The sequence below is a fragment of the Pinus tabuliformis genome, chromosome 6 (assembly GCF_031772625.1).
Source record: "Pinus tabuliformis cultivar Carrire ecotype Pingquan chromosome 6, CPIR1, whole genome shotgun sequence".
NCBI lineage: Eukaryota > Viridiplantae > Streptophyta > Pinopsida > Pinales > Pinaceae > Pinus > Pinus tabuliformis.
In genome coordinates, this window is record NC_142292.1 from 878,505,760 (window position 1) to 878,530,069 (window position 24,310).

Here is a 24,310-nt window from a genome sequence, read left to right on the forward strand (position 1 = left end):
TTTTGGAACTTCTACGTGGACTTAATCAAGGCATGGTAAAGTAATCCATGCTTCAAGGAACTTTAACTCTTCATAATTGTCCTGTTTACCTGCACAATGAAAATCAATGGTAAGTGTAAAAACATTTTTAGAACCACATTGGTTCTGGACCTCCTACACTATAATTAGATCCTTCTCTTGTTGTACTTCCTTCTTTGCCTCTTCCTCAGTCTTTGTTTTCTCTTTGTCGGCTTCCTTCTTTGCCTCTAACTCTATCTCTATCTCTGTCTCCATGTTTGTCTCTTCCAATTGGTTTTCAAATTCAAGTGGGATTATCTCACCAAATATAATTATGTCAATATGATGTTTTTGTTGCATCATTTGCAACCATATATCATGAGGTAACAAGTCTTCATCAAATTTGATATCATAAAATTCAATTACTGGATTAACTATAACACTTGCTACTCAAATGGCATCTTCACAGTCATCAACAAGCTCTATTGTTGGATTCACCAAATTTTCATCAAAGGCTCTATTGTTGGATTCACCAAATTATCATCAACAAGCTTTTTTTCTGGAATGACCAAGTTGTCATCAACAAGCTCTTTTGCTAGAATCGCCAAATTTCCATCCACTTGTGGTTGTGCAAAATTCCACATTGGACAACTCAGATGACCAAGATAATATGTGCATTAAATTTCTCGTTTCAAGAGGACAAGAAATGACCTAAATATCACCTAATTTGGTTAAATAGAAATTAAGTTTTGAATTATTTTATTCATGCATACATTGTGGAATGGCTCATCTCTAACCACATGAGTAACTTCTTGGGTCAATCTTAACCCCAAGTAAACCCTCAAGATAAACTATAAAAGGAAGTGATCTTAAGCTCATTTACATACACTCAATCAAGACATGTTTTGTTTTTCTATTTTGTTTTGGTTCTCATAGGTTCATCGACTAAAGTTCATAATGTGTCTGAAAGTACAAGCGGAAGGTTCACTCTAGATTTGGGTAACTCAAATCTCAGCCATTGTCACAAATCATAAGTTTTTCATCCACAGTCCTAGACACAGAGTGGTAAAGAGAGAGACTTTGGCTCTCTGGTCGCTCGTACATAGTTTAGAGGGAGTGACTCTGAGTTCTAAAGGGTTCAGTCCCTAGTTGCTCATACAAGGAAGCCCTGTGAGTGACTATGATAGTACGGTCACTGGCACAGTGTAGCCAAAGAGCGACCTTGGCCCTTCTGGTCACTTGCACATCTCCTTAAGGGTGTGACTGTGGGTTTTTATAGTCTGGGGCCAAAGTCGCCCACAGAGTGACCTCTTGAGAGTGACTGTGCAGTTACACTCACACACTTACAGTCTTCATTAGAGCGACCCCGAAGTTTAAGTCACCCACAGATAGTGTTTATGAGGGTGACCCAGTCTATATCTAAGTTTTTATTATCTCGGCTTCAGTTATCTTCAGTGATCCATTAGATCTGAGTTTCTCTACTATTATTACAGATCTGTAGATATGATCTATTGTTTTCTGCTGTAAATTATATGTATTGGGCTCATTGTACTCTTTATTGTAAACTTTTCCTGAAGATCTACTAAAGAAGAAGATTTGAAAGAGTTTCCCCCTAGTAGGGTTTTTCCCTAGTCTTAGACCAATTTGTTCCCTCTTATGGTTGTGTTTTTGTCTTCTCTATCACTACATATGTTGTTCTTTCTTCAGTTACATTTATGAATGATTATACTAATGACAAATTGGATGCACTGTTAATGAAAAGATAAATTGGCCTAAAGTAACTTATACAACGTAGAACAATATGAAAATTTAATACACAATGGGATTCATGAGCATCTATGTGCTCCTTCTCTGCTTCTTTATCACAACCACTACCCGCTTGCAGCTGAGCACAGCGGGATTCAACAAACTTTTCATCTTCAACTGGATTACTCCCCCTTACATGAAAACTCCTCTTAGGGATATCACGGGCCTCTTTGACTATCTTTGCTTCATTCATTCTAGTTATTACTTCTCATCATAAATAAATTAATTAATTAATTAAAAATTAAAAATTAAAAAAAATAATAATAATAATAATAACATCTCTTGCTGCTACTTCAACTTTGTTAGCGTCTTGGATTTTCCCATTTTTTTTAGCGTTGGATGCATTCGGCTCAACAAGTAAATTATCTTCTAGATACAGTGGTTGCAATAAAAACATCTTTACGACGACAACTTCAAACAAATTAGACTGTCAACTCTATCTATGTCTTTGGTTGTGACTCACTGTGGTAGCATGCAACAAAAATAGCTCAAGAATCTCAAATTGATTCATCTTCAATATAATCTTTATCTAAATTTCTCACAAAAAAATACTTCCAAAAATACTTTCACACACTCGATCTTTGAAAAATATTAAAATACCCACTCTAATTTGAGAAACTCTTTTCTTAATATTACAATATACACTTTAAAAAAATATATGTGTGAGCATTTAAAATTCACTACTCTGAGAGCCCTCTTTAAAACTTAGAAGGAATTTTAAAGATCTTTTGATAGAATACCAAACCCCTATTCCTTTGTGTATTATACCAATCCCACTTCGCATTAAAAAAATAATGCATTCAACTATTCACAAAGCCTTTCAAAATATCCTTTAAATAAATCCTTTCCACGAAACAACCTTTCAAACAAATTTCGAATGAACCTTTGAAACACCACAAATGAACTGAAACTTGTTGGAAATATTAATCCCAGCCATGGCATTAAACACCCTCACATGAGCCATACTTGTCAAAAGTATTTTTGCAGGTACCATCTATGTTTGAAGTCGGAAGGACTGAATCTAGAACATAAGTAGCGCGCGAACCATTCTGCAACATAGCAAAGAAATTAAGGCATTTAATGTATTTTGGTAAATAGATATGGGCAAGCATTCATTCAACAACTATTTCCCACACTCCAAACACCTATGCGATTATATTTTCTCTGTCATGTATTTAATGTGAAATTGTATGTTGAGATAATATGTATGTAAAAGTCATTTTGCAAGTGAGAGAGAAAAATAGCGTGAAAAACAACAGTTATTGTTTTACTGTGTGTTATTCCGCATAAGTGTAAATTAGTGTAAAACATTTGTTTTAGTTGGTGAATAAGTTGCAGTCTCATGTGAATGTATTTTCATGATTTATAATTCAATCCTAAGTTTTACTGTGTTGCTCCAAACTTACTTTGTTCTACCTTTGTTCTATTTTTTTTCCGTCTCATGTGAATGTATTTTCATAATTTATAATTCAATCCTAATTTTTTATTGTGTTGCTCCAAACTTACTATGTTCTACCTTTGTTCTATTTTTTTTGCTGTGAGTGAATACTGTTTGTTAAGTCTCTGTATAGCTGTGCGTAAATCCAGCTGCGCGAAATCAGCTACCCGACAAGAGTTGCACGAAATCAGCTTGGTGACGAGTCATAGAGCTACGTACTTCACAAGTGTCACTCCTCTACCTCTCCGCCTAATTTTTTTTTTCAACATGGTATCAGAGCGGGTTAAACTCTGTTAGTGTAAAAACAAGTGTTTTTACTAACAACTAAAATTGTTTTCAGAGAAGATTGCTTTTAGCATATTTACCAGCAGGTAGAAATTTTTTTTCTTCACTCAGAAATGGCAATATCATGCACAAGCTTGACTAATCCTCAGATACCTCCTTTCAATGGAAAAAATTATGATTATTAGGCTATTACAATGAAGGCCATGTTTTCTTCTCAAGATATTTGGGATTTGGTGGAGAATTGTTTTCAAGAACCAGCAGATGCAGCAACAAACAATGCCTTATCTCAACCAGAAAGATATTTGTTAAGGGACAACAAGAAGAAGGATTCAAAAGCCCTGTCCTATATTTTCCAAGCAGTTCATGAAAGTATTTCCCAAATGGTTGCAGTAGCAATGAAGTCCAAGCAAGCATGGGACACCCTCTAGACAGCTTACCGAGACATGGAAAATGTCAAGGAAACAAAGCTGCAAATGTTGAGAAGAAATTTTGAAACACTTTGTATGAAAGAGTTTGAGAATGTACACTCATTTTTTACACATGTAAGTGGGTTGGTTACTCAAATCAAGTCTCATGGTGAGACACTTGAGCAAAGAAGAATAGTTGAGAAAGTCTTTAGAAGTTTGCCAACAAGGTTTGATGCCATTGTTGTGGGCATAGAAGAGACAAAGGATCTCTCACAGTTCTTAGTGGATGAGCTTAATGCATCATTGATTTCTCATGAACATAGACTGAATAGAGCAACAAGCTCCTCATTAGAGCATGCCTTCAAGACACAAGTTTCATTTGGTCAAGGTAGAGGCATAGCAAGATCATATGCTAGAGGAAGATGTAGAACCCCACACAGAGCTCGAAGAAGTAGCCTCTCAAGCTCAAGTGGAAGAGGCAGCAATCAAAATCCAAGTCAAGGCCCAAGCCAAAATCAAGCACAAGGTGATAGGTATGATAAATCTCATGTTCAATGTCATTACTGTAAGAAGTATGGTCATTATGCAAATGAATGTAGAAAATCAGAACCATGATAGCATGTTTTTAGCTTATAATGTAGCACAAGAAAAGCAGAGTGATATATGGTATCTAGATTCAGGATGTAGCAACCACATGTCAGGAAACATAGAAATGTTTTCCAATATAGATGAAAGTGTGAAATCTGAAGTGACATTAGGGACTGATAGCAAAGCCTTTGTCATAGAAAATGGTAGAGTTAATATCCTAACAAAGAAGGGGGAGAAGAAGTACATCTCACATGTTTACTTTGTCCCCGATCTGAAGCATAACCTCATAAGCATTGGACAACTCATGCAAAAGGGCTACAATGTCTTCTTCAAAAATGATGTGTGCACAATTTTAGATAGACCTCCAAGCAAACAGTTGATTGCAAAGGTTCGGATGACAAACAATAGAATGTTTCCCCTAAAATTAAAATCAGATTTGTAGAAAGAAGGTGCACATGCACAACTCTCAATGAATTCAAAAGAATATGGGAGAAAAGAGGCAACTGTCACACAAGTAAATTTTCAAATCGAGGTAAAAGATGAAAATTGGTTATGGCATTTGAGATTTGGTCATCTCAACTTTGGAGGTTTGAATTTGCTGCATTGGAAAGGCATGGTGAATGGTTTGCCACTCATAGAAAAACTAGACATCCTATGTGAAGGATGTATCTTGGGCAAGCAACATAGAGAGACATTTCTAACAGGAAAGTCAGTAAGGGAAAAGGCACCTTTGGAGATTGTACACTCAAATTTATGTGGACCAATGCAGACACCATCAATTGGTGGCAGCCACTATGTATTGACCTTCATAGATGACTACACAAGGAAGACATGGGTTTTTCTCCTAAAACAGAAAAGTGAAGTGTTTGAGCGCTTTCACCAATACAAAGTTGTTGTTGAGAAGCAAAGAGGACACTACATCAAAGTCCTTAGGATTGACAAAGGTGGAGAATACACCTCAAATGATTTCCTTTGTTTTTGTAGGGAGCATGGAATTCAAAAGCAATTCACAACAAGGTATACACCTCAACAAAATGGTGTAGCAGAAAGAAAGAATGTGACCATTATGGAAATGGCAAGGAGTATGTTGAAGGAAAAGCATTTGCCAAATAATTATTGGGTTGAAGTTGTCGCTTGTGCAACATATATCTTGAACAGATATCCAACCAAGAGTGTCCATAATAGAGTTTTTGAAGAGGCATGCAGTGCAAGAAAGCATAATGTCACTCATATGATATTTTTTGGATGTGTGACATATGCACGTCCCGGATGAGTTGAGGAAGAAGTTGGACAGCAAGGGGAAGAAATGTATATTTGTTGGATACAGTGATGAATCCAAGGCATACAAACTCTACAATCCATTAACCAAGAAGGTCATACTCAGCAGAGATGTGCAGTTCATAGAAGAGGAAGCATGGGATGGAAGTTTAGAAAAGATAGTCAATGTGAAAGCATGTATACCATATGAGGACAAAGAGTAATTAACAACAACAAGTAATTCCTCAACAGTGACTCCTTCTACACCTATTCAAGCGCAACAAAGCAGGTAGCAAACAACACCATCAACAAATAATAGGACAGTTTCCAACCCATCTTAGGCAAGCACAAGAAGACTAAAATTCAGAAATTTAAATGAAATTTATGAGTAAGATGAAGCTAATAGTAGCACTGGTCTGAATTCCTTATTTGCCTTATTTTGTCATGTAGATGACCCAATCCATTTCGAGGATGCGGTCAAAGAAGAAAAATGGGTTGCGACAATGGAGGAAGAAATAGAAGCAATAGAAATGAATGACACATGGGAGTTAGTGAACCTTCCAAAAGGAAAACATGTCATTAGAGTGAAGTGGGTCTATAAGAGCAAAAGCAACATTGAGGGAAAGATTGAAAGGCACAAAGCAAGGCTATTTGTCAAAGGATACAAGCAGAAGCATGGCAGAGATTACGTGAAGAGGTTCGTGCCAATCCCGAGGATGGAGATAGTGCGCAGTGTTGTGGCGATTGCTATGCAACATAAATGGAGAGTGTATCAAATGGATGTAAAATCATCGTTCTTAAATGGGGTGCTGAAAAAAGAAGTGTATGTTGTGCAACCGCCTGGTTATGAGGTATAAGGCAAAGAAGACAAAGTGTATCTGTTGAGGAAAGCTCTTTATGGGTTGAATCAAGCACTGTGCACATGGTACAGCAAGATAGATGCCCACTTGTTGGACAATGGTTTTGACAAATGTGACAGTGAACCCACTCTCTACATTAAAGAGAGAAAAGGTAAGATTCTCATTGTCGTATTATATGTAGATGATTTGATTTTTACAGGTAGTGATGACTTCCTCATCGTTGATTTCAAACAAGTCATGAAGAGTGAATTTGAAATGACTCACTTGGGATTTTTAAGATATTTATTGGGCATAGAAGTGAAGCAAACAGAAAATGACATTTTTATCTCTCAAGCAAAGTATGTGGCAGACATTTTGGAGAGGTTTAAAATGCAGAACAGTAAGCCCGCATCAACTCCAACTGTCATGGGGTTGAAGTTGAGCAAAGAAGATTACAGTAGCAATGTCAATCCGACATTATACAAAATCATGATATGCAGCTTGATGTATTTGACTACCACTAGGCCAGATATAATGTATGCAGTAAGTTTGATGGTGAGGTTTATCGAGACACACAAGGAGACACATTGGCAAGCAGTGAAACAGATTTTAAGGCACCTCAATGGGACAAAACATTATGGCATTTTGTACACAACAAGAAGTGATTTCGGGCTGGTTGGTTACACTAATAGTGATTAGGCTAGAAGTGTCAATGACAGAAAGAACACGTTAGGATATGTCTTCCATTTGGGTTCCCGGGCTATTTCATGGGCCTCCGAAAAGCAACCAATAGTGCCACTCTCAACAACAAAAGTCGAATATGTCGCAACAACAGCAGCAGTGTGTCAGGGAGTTTTGATGAGAAGGATGTTGAGGGATATTCGTCACGACAAAGAGGGAACACCAACTATTTTCTGCGACAACACCTCAGTAATTGCATTGTCAAAGAATTTTTCCTTTCACAAGAGGAACAACCATATTGATGTTAAATATCATTTTATTAGAGAGTTGATTAACAATGTTGAAATTGTGTTGAAGCACTGCAACAGGAACAATTTGTTGATATCTTTACAAAGCCATTGGCATGTGAAAGATTTTTTTATCTCAGAAACTATTTGGGAATTGTCAATGATGGTAATTGTGATTAAGGGGGAGTGTTGGAAATATTAATCCCAACCACCGCGTTAAACACCCTGACAGCAGCCATACCTGTTAGAAGTATTTTTGCAAGTTGCGTCTCTGTTTGAAGTTGGAAGGACTGAAGCCAAAATAGAAATATAGCACGAACCATTCTACAACATAACAAAGAATTTAAGGTATTTAATGTATTTTGGTAAATAGATATGGGCAAGCATTCAACCACGACTATTTTCCACACTCCAAACGACTGCGTCCACACTCAACAACAACAATGTATTAATTATTTGCTCTGTCATGTATTTAATGTGAAATTGTATGTTGAGATAAATATGTATGTAAAAGTCATTTTGAAAGTAAGAGAGAAAAAAAGGAGTGAGAGTCTCTAAGGAGAAAATGATGGAGCAAATTTTGGTGGGCACCTCAAAACAATAGTGACTAGTGTTTTACCGTATGAGAGTCTCTTTGGAGAAAATGATGGAGCAAATTTTGGTGGGCGCCTCAAAACAATAGTGACTAGTGTTTTACCGTGTGTTATTCCGCGTAAGTGTAAATCACTGAAAAACTTTTGTTTTACTTGGTGAATGAGCCAAAGTCTCATGTGAATGTATTTTCATGATTTAGAATTCAATTCTAAAATTTTTATTGAGTTAGTCCAAACTTACTGTGTTCTACCTTTGATTTTTTTTTGTGCGATGAGTGAATACTGTTTTTTTAAGTATGCATAAATCGAACTGCACGAAAGAGTCATGGAGTTGCGCGAAATCACCTTCGCGAAGAGTTGTAAAACTGCGCGAAAATAGCTTCTCGAATGTCACTCTTCTGCCTCTTGGCCTAACTTTTTTTTTTCCACCCAAATTTCGAATGAACCTTTGAAACACCACCAACGAACCGAAACTGACGTAGATGATGCAAAACTGACGTAGTGATCTCTCTAGAGAGATGCGTAATTGATGCATTTTTTTCCTTCAGAGGTGCCGAATTCAAGCTGCTCAAGCTGTTTTCGCATTTTGTTTTTCTGGACTTCTCACGGCTCTTGTTTCTTCTTTGCGAGCCCAAAAAAATTGAAGGGTTTCTCTCTGGAGTTTTATGTGACTTCATGGTGTAATTCAAGCTGTTTTCGCATTTTTTTCCAGGACTTTTTACGATTCTTGTTTCTTCTTTGTGAGCCCAAAAAAATTGAAGTGTTGTTCTCTGGAGTTTTATGTGACTTCGTGGTGTAGTAACATAATAAAAATAGAAAATTGTGTAGTGGAAGATTATTTTTTTCAATATTAAGGATAATTTAAATAAGATTGTATTGACGAATCAACAATAAATAACTGCAATGAGACTGAATTAAACTGATGAAAAGATGAAAAGTTTTGACAGATAACAAATAATGGGAAGCAGATTCTCCAACAGCACAATAAAAATCCCCATAACCCAAAAAAAACCCAAAGTTTGGCCAAAAATACTCGCAGAGGATCTAGGCCCATATCTGATGACCCTCAGAGTGGATGGTCACAGACTGAGAGTAGTCTACCCGCTCGTCCTCCATGACAAGATGAATCGGAAAAAAATCTGTGCTGTCCGTAGAAAGTGGCCGACCCTGCGAGAAACGAGCCGAAAAAGACTGCAGAGAAAAATATCCATAGTCCTCTTATAGCATCACATGTGAAATATATTTCCACCTGTTTAAAATATTTTTTAATATTTTCATTTCTTTATTTCTGATCCATTTTCAAATAAAAAATTTAAAATAGCATTAAAAACTGAGAATCTATATATTTCTAGTTCTTTAGTTCTTGTTTGATTATTTAATATGAAGTCGTTGGTTAGTTATATGAAGCTTTGTAGTTTCTGAATGTTCGGGGAATGACATTTCCTGCAGGAGCAGCAGCTGGAGGGAGCAAACAAGTCGCTCCATAAGAAGGTAGGTGGAAAATTGAGGCCCTCGATATTGTCATTGTTCTTTCAAAGATATGAATCATGGAATAGTTTGTTTGCAAAGACTTCAAATGATGAAATGTGGTTCCTACGCCATACCATGGCTATGTGGAAAACAACAGCTTCAGTTGTCGGAACTGGGAGGAAAATATCCATGTGATCAGTATCCTATACAAATATCCGGCGCCTCGTGGCACTCTACTGCTGGAAACTATAACACTCACGTCCTGTCAAGGCATTGCGAACCGACTCTACATATTGGGTAATTCTTTCAATTCACTTTTGCTTTCAGATTTCTTTCCTCCTCCTCACTCACACATGGCGTAATCTGTCTACAATTCTGTTCTGTTTCAACCGAAAATGATTATGATATACTTCTTTAGGAGTTCTATTTACGATTGATCAAGCCCTGTTTAGTATTTTCTAAAACATGATTATTTAAGGCTAGCACCAGATGCAGTAAATCTGTTGACGTTCAATGACTTTCCTTAGCCCCTTTCCACTTCCAATATTCAGCTTCTTTTGTTCTGGTTTTAGCTAATCATTTTCGGATTATCTTGGAGTCTTTCAATGTTCTAACCTTTGCGAATTCGAGAGTTGGGAAACTGGATTTGGAAAATGATTCGTCACTCTTTTATGTATCTATTTTTCTTTTGCTTTTGTAATTGATATGAAAATGAAGAATCTCAGATACCAGAAAAAGCACTCGTAGAATAACATTTAGCGCAACTCATCCGAATGGTCTGGTTTTCCTCCGAATTATATGCTAGTTTTGAACCGTATTTTGCACTGTTGGTTTATATAAGAAAGTTGTTCCGAAAAACTAGAACCCTGTATTAGGGTTAAAGTGCTATTTCTGGCTTCGAGTGAACTCAGAACCTTTGGGATACTTCAACAATGAATTCAGATTTGTTATGACATTTGGTCTTTTTTATTAAGCAGGTGCCCGTCTGCCTCTACTGGAAACCATATTCCTGGCCATATGCAATCGGGAAATTACGACTGTCCGCTAATAGTGGCTGCGATGGAGGGTGACAACTCGTCAATTTAATCTCCTACGTTTATAATTTGTAAAGTGCATATTTAGTCGAACAATTGCAATAAGTTGATAGATGCAGATAAGCATGGGTCAACCAGCATAAAGTACAGTGGATCCATTTATATCAAATGAAGATCATGGTTATTGGTATCCATTAAAATTAAATATCATTTTATTTAATGTTATTTAATTAACATAATACAATATTATTTGATTTATTTTAAAAATGTATTTTATAGGTTGAAGTTTTTAGATAAATGTGTTTAAATTATTATGATTAATTAAAAAGTAGCTAAAGTGGGTATAGCAATAAAAATATTAAAAGTAAATAGAGTAGTTTAAAATAGAGTAATTAGAATAGTTTAGAAACAAATTATTTAGATTTATTCTGATTTAGGTGTTGTTTATTTTTACTTCAACAAAATTAATTTTCATGTTTACTTTATTTTAAACGAAATGGTATTTTTAATCTTTAGTATTGATATAAGGTCGAGTTTTTAGTATCGGTATTTGTGGATTTTTTTAATTAATGTTTGAAGCTATTTTAGGAAGTCGTTTTGGTTCCATACGATTTATTTTGTTTTTATACTTTGATTATCTACTCATTGCTATGTTACCAATGGGGAGGATAGAGTAAGATATAGTGTTTTTAGTTTTAATATTTATGGTATAAAGTGCCAATAGATTTGTTGTATCATTCTTCACTATTTCCTATATATGAACTCCAATTCCAAGCTTCACACTTGTCAAGATTATAATATCCTTATTAACCTTGCATGTATCTCTTTTCCAATGTTATATTTTTAATTATGCTTGTAATGAAGATTATTCCAAGATATTTGTATAAGTCACTTTCTCTAAGTTAATATTCACCATTTTGTTTTTATGAAGAGTTTCACATGGCATTGTTCTTTGTGCTACTAATATGCATGTTTGGAAACCAGTCCAGTAACACAATTTGAGTGTCTTGAGACTATATGTGTCCTATTTCAACATTTTTATAGTCATAAATTAAAAACTGCTCAAATGAACATGGAGATACATGAAAGAAAATATATAAAAGCTACGTTTTCTACAGCTATTACAACCTAGCTAGAATAAAAATCCACTGAACATTGACTATTAAAACAAAAAAATTGGAGTTCCTAGAAACTTAGAGAAGCCATGGAGTAGGACACAAGTGCTAAGCCGTGCTGAGAAGCACCATCTTCAGATCATCATCTAGCCATGAGCTCCAAAAGCCACATTGAACTGTGTTATGAAGCCAGCTCAAGAAAAGATAGAAAAGATAGATCAACGCCTTAGAATTCAGCCTCTTCGAGGGGGCAACCTCCTTTACATTACATAAATGAACAATTCTTGGATGATACAAATGAAAAGACCTCCTTTCTATATATAGGAGTCTAAGGGGTTATAACATAATCAGAGCCGACATAACAATAAAAATGTAAGGGCACAATAATAACAATAGTGGGCTTCTATGGGGCACAATAGTAACAATATGGGCACTACATGGGCACATCAATATAATAAGTGGGTTATACTAATAACAATAAGGGGTTACACTAGTAGTATAGGGGCCTAACATGCCCCTCTCCTTTAAAAAGCGTTGTCCTCAACGCTTGAGTAGTTCTTGATGCTTCTGTATAAAATTCTTGTCCTCCCATGTGGAATATTCAGCGGGTAAGTTCTTCCACTTGATGAGATACTTTGAAATTGATCGATTTTGTAGCTGTCGGGTTCTTGTTTTTGTGACTGCTCCAGGTTCCAATATGATTTTTCCTTCCTCTTCAATTTCTGGCAATATTGCTTGAATTGGGATCTTTTGCAACTTTTGAATAAGTGGCCATACTTCTTCGTCCTTCTTCCATTCATCCCTTGCTTCATTTATCCAATTTGGTTGGATAATATAAATAGCACAAAACAATGCTTCCACATCCTCATCCTTGAAGAGTCTTCCCATTTGGTAAGGTCGCCATTTTTTAAGTGCATGTAGTATTGCCAACATTTCCTTCTCATAAATAGCTTGCTTGAGATGTAGTAGTAAAAATACCCAATCACCTACATCAAAACATTTTTCACTATGATGTTGATCTACCTGTTGTTTCGTTTGATTTTGCACCGAAGTGGCGTTATCCTTTAAAAGTTGGAGAACTTGTTGTTGATGCTCGATGTGATAATTCTCTGCTTGAACCTTTTTCTTCTTGATATGTCCTTCTATCTTTTGAGGAGTGGTAATTTCTTCCAGTCCTTTACAAGATATGGTCGGATTCATTTCTTGATGCTCGATGTGATCTTTCACTTCTTGAACATTTTTCTTCTTGATGTGTCCTTCTATCTTGATAGTTTGAGGAGTGGTAATTTCGTCCATTGAATTACAAGATATGGTTGGATTCATTTCTTCTTTCTCAATGTGATCTTTCACTTCTTGCACCTTTTTCTTCTTGATATGTCCTTCTATCTTGAGAGTTTGAGGAGTGGTAATTCTTGCCAATGCTTTACAAGGTATGGTCTGATTCATTTCGTCTTTCTCTGCGGTGGTGTCCTGGCATATATCCTCTTCTTTTGATGTTTCTTGATCCTTTTCTTCCTCCTCTTCATATTCTATGTAAAATAATTTCTTCTCAGCACACCTATTACCTTTAGTGCCTTTGCTATCACAATTGTAACAAAGCCCTTTTTCTCTTTTTTCTTCCAATTGTTGTGGTGTAACCCTTGTAGGTTGTGGAAGGCTGGGAGAAACAACACTTCCATCTTTATAGTTGTGAGGGGTATGCTTCCTGGTTTCCATAATTTTGCTTTCCATTATGTCACAAAGCCCTTTTACTCTTTCCAATTGTTGTGGTGTTGCTCTAAAGAAGGTGTTTCTCTTTGTATCCTCATAATGTGCTATCATTTCCTCCGTGAAAATTGACCACGTAACAAGTTTTTTACGAGAACAAAGCCCTTCATACCATAAAAATTGATCTGGTTCTAAATATGAAGATGCAATACATACCTTTTGTAACAGTTGTACACCATGTAGATCAAAATATTGCTCCATCTGAAGTATCCAATTTACCGGATCCTTGCCATCAAACTTCCTCATCTTGGTTTTTCTTGATTTTAGGAGCTCGACCTTGAAACGACTGTAACTCTGTACTTTCAGATCTTTAAGTTCTGAAATTGTGAACTATAGTAGTCCTCTGTGTCCTCTTTCCAATGCCACCAGTCTGATCCAAATTGGATTCTCTAAGAGAGAGTTATGCAAAATCTCCCAAGATGACCTGATTATAGACCTTTCCAGAAGAGAGAAATTGTATGAAGTGCCACGTGTCACTGTTTCAACCTTTGGATCTGAAAAATGCATACAGGAAACTACAGTCCTTCCTCTTTCTGTACCTTCTTACGAAATTTCAATCTGATCCCCAGAGAGAAAGTTATGATGATTTTCCCCAGGTCACCTATTTTGAATGTAATTCAGGAGTCTGCAAAAAGACCAACTTCCTCAGATCATATCTCTGCAAATATCGCATGAAACGCTCTGAAATTTGGACCCAAGGTTCAGCGCGATTTCTTCTCAAATGGGTTTTTTTTTTGCGACATCTGAAATGTCACAGAAAAAAAGTTATAGCAAAAATGCCACGATGACCTATTTGGAGCAGCAAAATCTTAGAATCCAAAGCTCTGATACCAAATGTTATGAAACCAGCTCAAGAAAAGATAGAAAAGATAGATCAACACCTTAGAATTCAGCCTCTTCGAGGGGGCAACCTCCTTTACATTACATAAATGAACAATTCTTGGATGATACAAATGAAAAGACCTCCTTTCTATATATAGGAGTCTAAGGGGTTATAACATAATCAGAGCCGACATAACAATAATAATGTAAGGGCACAATAATAACAATAGTGGGCTTCTATGGGGCACAATAGTAACAATATGGGCACTACATGGGTACATCAATATAATAAGTGTGTTATACTAATAACAATAAGGGGTTACACTAGTAGTATAGGGGCCTAACAAACTACCACAGGACTACCGCAACAAACGATGACTGATCATGCACAATGAACAGTGTTGAAGCTTTCCTAGAAAACATAACCACGAAGAGTGAACCATGAGAGAGAATGCTGAACAAGCCATGATGAGGCCTCCTCAGCAAACATGTCCACCAAGAGCTTCCAAAAGAGTAGGGGAAACAAGTACATTGAAAGGCTTTCAAACCTTCTGCTAGTTGCCCCTAGCCATGTAAAACGATTACACATATTACATACAAGAAGCCATAGGATCCCTAGAAAGAAGAGACCAGAAGACTATGATGATAATCAAATTGTTTGTTAATCGAAAGGAGGCACAACATTGTCCCGGAGAGTCGACCTATCACAAAGCACCTTGGTGCTAGCCTAGACACCATATCCACCATGCACGCTCTAGAGGATGTAAATTGCCAAGCTAGGGGAGGATGGTAGTAGAAACCCTCCAACTCTATGAAGTCCAGTGAAGACCAATGTATGTGCCAACCATCAAGTGTGTGGACATACTGAGGATTATGGGCATGGTGACAATGAATTGGCATCCAAGAGATGCTAAGCATAGCTAACATTAGTGACAAATTAGGATTGCAATGTAGCATGTCCAGAAGCATGTTTAAAGAAGAATACAAGAAAAACATGATGCCACCAAAAGACAACCTTAATGGGAGCAACTATGGATAATGATAAGACCATATACTGAGATTACAAGTGATGGGATGGATAGTCTACGAAATCTCGAAGCATGTAATTACTTCCATCACATTAGAATTAATCAAGCATGCTAACTTGCAGAGAGTCTTATTCAATGCGCCAGATGAACACCTGATCCACATGTTCTCATCATGGCTAAGACAAATGGCTAAATTTTGCATCCATTATGGGGGAATGATCCAAGTTTTCAACGGAGAGACAAGAAAATCTCAACTGATTGGGAACCTCATGGGACCAACTCACGTCAACTGGAGAACAGTCCAAGTTTAAAGGATAATTGGAAAGGAGATCCACAATTTTATTTCCTAAACAACGAATATGAGACAACATGGGAGTAGACATGTGCTTGAGAAATGTGGTAACTCTAGAGATGTGAGATTTAATCCACCAATTGCTTGAGATTTTTGAAACGGATGAATCACATTTAAGCTTCTTCTAAATGGAGATGATGAGTGGTGAGTCCCCTTCTATGAGGAGCTGATGGTAATTTCCCCTCACATAAATGTTTAGACCATTTTCATGTGCCCATAAATTTTCTTCATTATTAGTGGCGAATCCGAGCTTTTGTGGAAAAATATCGAGAACATTCCCTTAGTTGTTTCTAAAGACTCCACCAAAACTAGCAAGGCCTAAATTACCTTGTGAATCCCTATCAAAATTAAGCTTGACGAATCATGGAGGAGGGACAGACCAAGCCACGAGGTTGACAACACTATAGAAGGTAGCTAGCGTAGAGGGATGAATGGAGTTTTTAGGGCTTATCCTAAGTTTCCACAAAATAAATTACTCAACAAGAGGGAATTCCCATTCTTGAGAAGCCTAGGGCAAGGAGGAAATTGTCTCTTGAAACTAGGAAAGGATTAGATGCCATACAACCTCCAATGTGGATGAATAATTTTTAAAAATTTTGGAATTTATTTCTTTCCAAATATTGCATGTAATGAAGCTCGAGATTAAGAGCCAATCTCAATTGAGGATGGGGATATTGAAAGGAGAGTTTTTCCAATCTTCCAACGAGGCAATGATATATCTAGGAACCAGATTGAATTTTCCAGAGGGTGCAGCTAGCCAATCCTAAAGCTTAAAGGAATAGGAGCATGTAAGAAATAGATGATTATGATCTTCTACTTAATTCTGGCATAGATTAAAAATGGAAGGACCCATAAAACAATGTTTTTGAATTTTATCTCTTGTTAAAGTCTTTTTCTGTAGGAGTAACCAGAAGTAACAAAGTAATTCTCAGCCAATGCTTCATTTATAGACATGTTTCCAAATGTGATTAGGCTCAATCTTTTGTAGTTTCATATTAATTCTACAAGTCTTCATGAGATTAAAATTTCTTAATGGTCAATATCCCCAATACAGAATACCTTTTTCGACCTACATTCTTATATTTCTAGTAGCCAAAACGAGCACCAAATTTTTTTTGTTCTTCTCCTTGATTCCTTGCATAATTAGCTGATTCGATATTCGAAGAGCACCATAGCAAGTTAACTAGATGAGGGTCCCAGTAATGAGCTACCAACGAGATGCATTTTTTATTTAAGTTGTCTCTAATTTGTTGGGAGTGGACAAATGAAGAGAGTTTAGGCCATTGGTTCTAAGAGTCCTCACATAGTAATTCTATCATACCATTGTGGATTTCCTACACATAATGATCCTGAATGAGAGCTTTATTCTGTCAATTTGAATTCCAAATTTTGGACCCTTGAAGGTTGTTTAACATTCTAACTAGTTGAAATAAGCGGGTGCCCCTTATGTATTCACTGGTCCACAATTGGCAACACGAAATTTCGGGGATTTTTAACCATCACCACCATGGTTTGGCACTCAACACCCTACTTAGAACCATGGGATCTCTCAGGACCAAACCTCCAACAAATTTGGGAAGGCATATATTGTCCCAAGATATTAAGGCCCATTTCCACTCAGGTGTGGCCGCTCCCCAAAGAAAGAAGAGCTGAAGGTTTCAAACCTTGTTTAGAATATATTTAGGAGCATCAAGGACAGTGAAGTAGTTAACAAGATTTAGGGCTCTGAAGGTGTATCTAAATAGCTTATCTTGAAATTTAGGAAAGATATCTTCCCAAAAATATTATCATAGGTGATTGGTCATTAAGGCGTCTCCTAAGTATTTGGACATAAGGGAGCTCCTTCTAAAGCTAATAATACAAGAGATATGAACTTGAACTACATGTAGAGTGTTAAAGACAAAAAATTGAGACTTACTTTTACTTATATCAGTTCTTGATGTTGCCACGAATACATCCAAAAAACATTTCAAATTCCAAGGCCTCAAGGGAAGGGTGACCCATTAGAAAGGTATTATCTACAAATTGGTTGTGAGTAGAGTGTTGTTGATTAGAGCTATGAGGGAGGCCTTTTAGAGTAGTTTGAGAGAGGGAATTCTACACAGTGCAGCTGAATCCTTTACTAACCAATAGGATGATGTAGGAGGAAATGGGGTCTCTTTGTCTTAGACAACGATAAGGGGTAAAGGTGGGAGAGGGAAATCCATTAAATAAAATGGAAAATAAGGCTTTGGAAATGGTAGCCATCACCCATGCAAACCATTTTTCATGAAATCCATAAGACAGGAGTGTATGATAAATGAATTTCAAACAAACTTTACCAAAGGCTTTTGACATGTCAAGATTTAAGATCATCTTAGGATACATAGAGAAATGAAGAGAGTCTATATAATCCTTATGAGGATAATGCTATCAAGAATTTTTCTCCCTTCTATGTATTATGTTTGCTTAGGGGTGACAAGAAAAGGAAGGAGCAACTTGAGTCTATTAGCAATGGTTTTCAAGATGATTTTATAAATGGTATTACATAGGGAGATGGGGCAAAATCCAAAGGGACAAGAGGCCTTTAAGGATTTGGAAATAAGGGATATAAATGTGACATCAAAGGTATAAGAAACCAAGGCATCATGGTTACAATATTCAACAAATCACCAAATGTACCTCTCAAGGATAGTTGAACTGTCTTGGAGGAATTCTATAGTAAAACCATTTGGGACAGGGCCATTGTATCTAGGCATGATCATTACCACTCCTATTTCTTGAAAGGTTGTTTATTTAAGAAGTAAGGTTTTTTCTCTACTGTGATAAACTTAGGGATATTCTAGGTTATCTTTTGAATTTCCACTCTTCTATCAAAGATTGGCTCCATCAAAAGAGAACTGAAGTGCTGAGGATATACCTAGATGATATCCGCGTGATATTCCAAATCATGATTGTGCTCATTGTGAATATGAGGGTTTTCATTTTGCTTCCTGTAATTTATCATGCATTTATTTAATAATTTAGTATTTCTCTCCCCATCTTTCAACCATTTTACACATGATTTCTTCTTGTAGAGAATCTCCTCCTGCACTAATCTCTCTTCAAGTTATACCAACATTTACCCTTATAATGTCATTAAATTTTTAGTTCTTCCCTCTTTAATAATATTTTGTTGAACCTTAATTATTTTCCTTTCTAGTTTATGATTTTCTTTGAAGATGTTTCCAAATTCCCTAGCATTCCATTCCTTTAATTTTTACTTAATGAATTTTAGTCTTTACTGAAAGAAGAACATGATCTGACTTGTTATGGATGTCAATTCCTGCCACCAAGCTTCCATATTGGAAATGAAGTTCACATGGAATAACAAAAAATCTTCAAAGAGAAATGGATTTTCAAGAGTCGAACATGACCAACCCAAATAAAAATCTAATGCTCAGTAGTCTAATTCATAGTTTGGAAGAATTTAGGCCTCCATGTTTATCGAGACATGTGCGCCATTCAAAGTCTATATTTCAACCATACTGGAATCATCTACAAAAGATTCGTGTTGAAGCCCAAAATTGTCTCTTTTGGACAACCTTCTTACACTCCATCCTCCTTTTTTACTCTAATAATTGTAATTGAGCATCAATTTACAAGGTTCGTGGAAATAATAGGTACTTAAACATATTTTATTTCATTAGTTTCATTTTATTTTTATTTAATTCAATATTTTCATAAGCTACTGAATTGCATCAATTTTGTAGCTAATGACTGATTTTGCATCATACTTAAAGGTTCAATGGGTTCTGAAACTCAAGCCAAGGAATGAGACATATCGACAAGTGCTTAATAGTTGGCATAATGATATCTACCTATCTTCATGACCTGGATCGATGATAAGAACACCACATAAGCCCAATAAACGCAAAATTCAACCAATGAAGAAGGAGCCGAAGGCGAACCAGGCAAGCGGAAAAATTAATGGAAGAAAATGTTTAGCATCATGATTTTCTTATCTGATATAAATTCGTGAGGAAATCATGTCATATTATCTTCCTATGTTATTTGTAATCTCTTTCGAGTAGGATAGGCTCATAAATCTCTAAAAAAATTATTGATAGAGGTTATAAATCTACCTCTCGACATGATAAACAAGAGACTTGTATATTGTTTTGAAAACTCTGTCTACATTTATAAAAATAGTATTTGTTTGTATACCTTTGTTGCATGTTATCTCAATACGTATTAATCCTTTGAAGAATTCGTTCTATTACCTACATCTCGAACGAGGTCCCCCTAGAGTTGTAAGGTTTTATCATTTTTTTTAATTAACATTTCAATTTTGCATTATATATAGTTTTTAATTAGTTCATCTGATTGTCTAGTTTCGATTTTGAATGAATGTTTAGGACTGCGTTTAAAACGATATTTTTTTAACCATTTTGTTGTAGGATGAATGAGGGAAGCTGAGATCTCTTATGCACATGAATAGTAGTATGACAGAGTGTGGATTGATTTATGATTCGTAGTATAGTTTGAGATACATACAAGTTAAATTACATTTGAGTGAAGAATATTTCAATTTATAATTAGTGTGATTATAGTGTTAATTTCTCTTTTCTATCAGGGCGATTTACATTTAATTTCTTTATTTAGTTAAGTAAGTGTGATATTTATTTCAAGAAAAGTGTGATATTTATTTTTGAAAGTGTGATCTCTCTTTTGAGCAAGTGTGATAATTCTAGTGTGATGTTTTTATCAAGCAAGTGTGATCAACTTAGATTCATTTATGTTAAAGAGTGACATATTTACTTTGATGTAAGAGTTATAGTTGTTAAGAAAACATGTGCATCTCGATATCTCAATTTAATCTAGGAATTTCTTGAATAATAAGGACTCATAGCACAACTAGTTTACATACATTTCATCAGTATACTATCCATGGACGACAATTTATGTAGTAAGTTAACATATTTAAATTACCAAACAATTTGAAAAGAGATTATTCTTCTTCTAACCTCCTTACCCTTCCATTCTTTGAAGTGGTAGAGTGGGGACTATAGACATTGGTGATAAAACCTGATTACGAAGAACCTATAGGATGAAAAATGAAGTGATGATTATGGGGAAGAGAATGAATATTTGAGTGTAACTATTGATGGATTCAAAATATTTTCAAGACCCCCATATGCCCTTGTGCCACATTTGGTTATGAGGTCACAATTTCTCTAGAATTTGTTTACATTTTTTCTTATGACATTGTGAGTAGACTTGGTCTCTTGAAGCAATAGAATGCTAGGCTTTTTTAAGGAAAAATTATTCTTAAGGACCCTATGCTTGTATTTACCATTCTAGCCCCTTGAATTCCATGATATGATATTTATCATTAACATTTATAGGGGATGGAAAAGAGTATTCCTAGGAGTGGCTCATCTTAAATTGACCATTATTTCACCTAAGTCTTGAAGAGGATTAATATTAGTTTTGTGGCCTTTTTTCTTAGGCTCTTTGGTAGAGATCAAATGATCATCAGGAGTATTTCATTTGATCCCTTCTAAGGAAAGAGAAGGGGAAGGATAATAAATGGTACATGGTGTGTTGATGTGATGGAGGAGCAGATCTTGATGCCAAAGGTAGGCTCTGACCACTAATTGAATTTGATCTTCTAGAATACTTGTGGGGTCATTATTTTCCCATTCTTTCGTGATCTGTTAGAGATATATTATTTGAAGAGACGGGTCTTCGAGATCTTCCTCCTCAATTGAAGTTGGAGTTTTTGTTGTTCTTTGTCCTAGGCTCATTAATCATGAGGACTTGATCAATTTTTGTGTTCATCAATTCTTTCTCTATAGTTTGGTTCTGAGGATGAATTATAGATGGTATTGCCTAGTTAGTCCCATTTTATTCCTCCATGAGTTGAAGAATTGCGTAATTATTTTTTCCTTGATTAACCTACCCCACAAAGCTTTATCTTTGCCTTCTAGCAGTTTTCTTCTTACTTAAGAAAACTATGAATTCACTTTCAGGGCCATCCTGACTAGCATTTATGTTTCTTGATTCAGGTTGTTGTAGTTTTCTTCTTACTTGAGAAAAATATGAATTCACTTTCAGGACCAACCTGACTAGTATTCATGTTTGCTGATTCAGGTTGTTGTTGTGGTTTGGTTCGGAAATGGCTAAATAGATGTCCATATGTGTGGCCACTTCCTCTAAGATAAATATTTCACACATAAATTACAATAAATAATCCTTTGATATTTGAATATCATAATATTTATTGTTTTTATTTGATTATTTTAGTTACCTGTCAAAATCAATCTTTACCATGTCAACAATATGATTAGGATAAGAAATTAGAATGATGTCTATTCCATGTACAAACATGTGATACACCCTACATATTCGAAACAATTATTTAACTCATTAATACAATATGTGTTTAATTTGTGTGTTTGTGCAAGTAATAATGTAATAATATATTTCAACATGCTTTAATGTGTTTGCTTGAATAATCGATGTTTCTTTCATACTCATAAAAAATTTGGAAAAAAAATTGTTTGTTATTTTTGGAATTTAGATATCCAATTTTTTGTTGAAATATTTATCAATTTTATTTATTTAAATTCCAAATTTTGATGGTATAAATAAAATAAAAGTCTTTTAAATTCTTTAATGTGTCTAACATAATTTATGGTATAAATGTTGAATAGACTTTATTACACACAAATTATATTGAGCACTCTATTAACTCAATCTAATTGTACACATATATAAATATTGGAAAAATTGCCTAAAAAATATCAAACTATCTTGATGAGATAATCATATAGTTTAGAAAATATCTCAATAAAACACCAATCAAGGAAGATAACTAGTTCAAGAGAATATGAATTGCTCAATTCAACTAGATTGGATAACTTCCTAAATGCTTAGAATGTATTGTTCATTATTGAGATGAAATATACTAAATAATGACCAACAATCCTAATGTTCAAGAGATATGCTCAAAACTAGGCCAAGTAGTTGTTACATATTCCAACACTCCCCCTTAATGACTACTTGTCCTCATTCCTACTTTTTGACATCTTCAATGTCTTCAACATCTTCTCCTCTACAATAAATTCTTTTTTATGACTTCAAGAATCTCCTCAATAGAGAATTCCATATCTACTCTACCCTAGTACTTTCACCTCACACCTCAATCAGTACGCATCACCAAACTATCAATGTCAATATAAATGAACAACCATCCAATAGAATACATAAGTAAGTAGTTGCTACCATCGTCAATCTAACAAGATGCCCCTTCATCTACATGGTTCATTCAACCTATTTATGAAATCCAACTGAATGTAAATATTTACCTCCGAAATTCTACAAACAATATAGTCTAGTTCATGTGTTAAATAACTTAGTAAGAAAGTTTACAACCAACAATATGATCCACTCATATATCATCTAGTGTACATATGTCCCTACTTGTTCAAGTGTTAAAGAACTCCCTACTAAGGGTTACTGCGCTAAACTAGAAAACTTATCCAAGTCAACAAGGAAACATTACAAAGGGGTAAGCATGCTTAGTTAGGTATTATATAAATATTCCCTTTACATGTTTCATATATATAGGTTCATAAAATTAGCATACTCACTTAATGACCAAATATATGACATCGTAGACTTGTTATATAAACAATTTGTTTCTCACAATATAATATGGTGAAGTATAGTTTTATTTAACACAAATCATAAAATGTACCTCCAATCATTAACAATCATCCAAAATTTCTTACTACCACAACACATCCACAAACACTATCACTTTCCTTTTATGGACAAAACTAAAAATAACTCTTTATTATATATAAGATAACAATACTTTAATTCATGTTGGGCATGGAATTCCCCCACAGCATGTTTTGGGGCTCAAAGCCCAAGTTTTGGTCAAATATGTTGTAAGACTCCACAAATTGCGGGCCCGAAATGCGAAATGTATATTGAGTCATAGGGTTGTTCGCCCTAAGTATTGTAATGTAATGCAATGTCATGCCAGCCTACCCATGGTCCATGGACAATGGGATTGTATAAATAGAGAGAGGCTCTAAGTTGTAAAGAGAAAAAAATAACAAGATATGGATTAATGTAATGATCTAGTAGCAGATAGAGAAGAACTCTAAGTGTATTGGGTCGTAGTAGTAGGAAGAAGCTCTGTAGCTGAGTGCACAGAGGCCTAGTAGAGTCTGCAACTGAGTGTGCAGGGCGAAATTGAGTCTGTAACCCGAGGAGAAGAATAATAAAGAGAAGTTTGATTCTAAATATTGTGTATCTATTTCTGTATGATTTTCTATGCATTTATACTATTTTGATTATTGCACACACTTAAATGAATACATAACACTATTAAGGATAATTGGGCTCATACATATAAGTTATTAATCAAATAATAGCATGTTAATAGTAAGGAACTTGGGTAATAACATAGATCGTGCCTCAAACAGAGCTACACGAAGGTAGCATTGCAGGTTGTAAGGTAATGATAGGTGCGCATAGCGACGTATGCACAGGGTCAAACCGCGGACC

General features: G+C 35.4%; 1 long non-coding RNA gene across 1 annotated transcript; it reads left to right on the forward strand.

Moving 5' to 3' along the window:
• Positions 1 to 9,757: 9,757 nt before the first annotated feature.
• LOC149261681 (uncharacterized) lies at positions 9,758 to 10,740 on the forward strand. The gene is made up of 2 exons (XR_016245986.1): positions 9,758 to 9,945; positions 10,626 to 10,740. It is a non-coding gene; the product is annotated as an uncharacterized LOC149261681 (long non-coding RNA).
• Positions 10,741 to 24,310: the final 13,570 nt, after the last annotated feature.